The sequence below is a fragment of the Staurois parvus genome, unplaced genomic scaffold (assembly GCF_062004578.1).
Source record: "Staurois parvus isolate SC_StPar_1 unplaced genomic scaffold, SC_StPar_1.0 ptg000176l, whole genome shotgun sequence".
Taxonomy (NCBI): domain Eukaryota; kingdom Metazoa; phylum Chordata; class Amphibia; order Anura; family Ranidae; genus Staurois; species Staurois parvus.
In genome coordinates this window covers 3,535,563-3,537,702 of record NW_028317972.1, presented here as the reverse complement: position 1 = coordinate 3,537,702, position 2,140 = coordinate 3,535,563, and positions in this window count along the sequence as shown.

The window sequence follows — 2,140 nt, the reverse complement described above, 5'->3', positions numbered from 1 at the left end:
CAGAAGCAGGCGCTTTCCTCATTAGGACCCTGGGTGAGCTTCATCATGTCCGTAGTAGAGGTAGCACCATACATTTCTGGAAGCTTTGCCTTTAGCTGTGCACAGAACTCTTTGCCCCCTGAAGTCATCTCCTCATGAGTGGTTATAGAGCACCCTGCAATCACTGTACTGGCCACTTCCATGCCCACCTTTGCCCGCAGGATCTGCGCACAATCTGACCCGCTCATACCATAGCTGAACTGGTTTTGTCCAAACATTCGAGCAAATCCTCTCGGATTGACTCGATAGTCCGGGAGCTCAGCCAGAATAGTGCGGATCTCTGCCGGGGTGAAGGGGACATGCCAAACTACCTGTTCCCCTAAAGTCCGTTCCCCCTGTGCATTGGGAGGACCTTCAAATTGCTGCACCCTGACTGGATAGGCCTCGGTCCGGGAAGAGTGCAAGGGCTGGCCCAGCTTCATCGGTGGGCTTAGATTAACCACCTCGCTTACTGCGCCTTCAGGTTTGAGGTCCCTCAGATCAGGGTATAGCTGGGGGGCAGGGGTCTGATCAGTGGTTCGTAGCGCTTTGATGCAATCTGCCCTGTTTCTTAACCGGGTGTCTATTCCCCTTGATTCACAGATAGTCTGCAAATCGGTTGTTGAGTAGGCTTCATAGTTGGAAACAGAAGGAGCTGGGGTGAAGCAGGGAGAAGGGAGAGGTAGAGGCTGAGGCATAGATACAGAAGACACGAAAGGTACGTCAAGAGTGACGCCACTAGCAGAAGAGACAGGTGCAGTTATACTTATCTCAGCCACTGTTGGTTGTTCGGGAACCCCAGCAGACCCTGATCCTGCCTGCCTAAGTAGAGTCAGCCCTGAAAGAGCTTCCTCCACCTCTGACACCGGATCCTCCTGTTTTATTCCCTCTGGAGGCCAGGTATACATCACCTGGTTCTTCCGGACAGACACCAGTTTATGTATGCCCTGCTTCCCTAATTGGATTGACCTGTGAAGCCATAGCTGTGCGATCTCTAGTTCTGACGCCTGCATCCGTGGTTCAAATTCAGAGATGAATTTTTCCCACCTCCATGCGTCAAATGTACCTTCCCGGGGAATCTCCCATCTGGTACCCTTCGACCATTAATTCCACCTTTTGAGGGGTTCTGTAGACTTCCCCCCCAAACTCACCTTCATCAGTTGTGCAGCTGTCCTTACCCTGAAGAGGGCTGCTTCCCCCTCTCTCTTCATGGACTGACTACTGCCCATCGTGACTAGTCACTGGTATATATCCCGCGTCCGGGTACCTGTTTACCCCCTGGAGCACTCTGTGGGATCCTACCGAGAGGCCTGATTCCACCACTTTCCCAGCACAGCGTAATTTATGTGATTCTTATCGATCACCCGAAGCGCATCAATTGGCGGTCAGACTGAGAGCACACCTCCCACTCCCACAGCGCAATTTATGTGATCCTGACCACCCGAAGTGTTTGTGGTAACCAGGCTAAGCGTTACACTTCCCTGGACCGCCCACTCGCACAGCGTAATTTATGTGGTTCTCATCACCCACTGTGTTTGGCAGGCCACACCGCACAATGATGAAAGTGGCTTTTCTCTCCCTGCACACAGTAGCTAACACAAGTCAAAACAAAAAGAGGGGTTCTTGGATGTTACTTAGGGGTCACTGGTTGGCTGGAAACCTGCTAACTGACCTTTAGGAAATTTGTGTAAAGAAAAAACTTTCCTAATACACACAGAAAAACCCCTTTTCAACCTGAAAAACCGTTAAAAAGGACAAAGTGGATGCTTATGAAAAACACGGGACGTTTCGCAGTAAAACAATTACACAGAGGTAAACCGAAAAACTGCGCCAAAAGTAACCTTGTTGCTGACGCAAAAATCACTCATACCAGCGCCGCTAAACGATCCACGTTACACACGCAATCTTCGCTGCAATCACCTAAAACCGTTTACACAAAAAGTCTGCTGGATGCGAAACACGCAACGCAGCAGCTTTAAAACAAACCCGCTTTACAATAAGGAACTACTTTTAACAAGAAAAACATAATCACTATACAAGAAATCTATGTGCAAAAACCCAGACTTCACCGCGCTCACTAAAATGTGGAACACGAGAGGGGAAAACTCGCTTAACACACTTT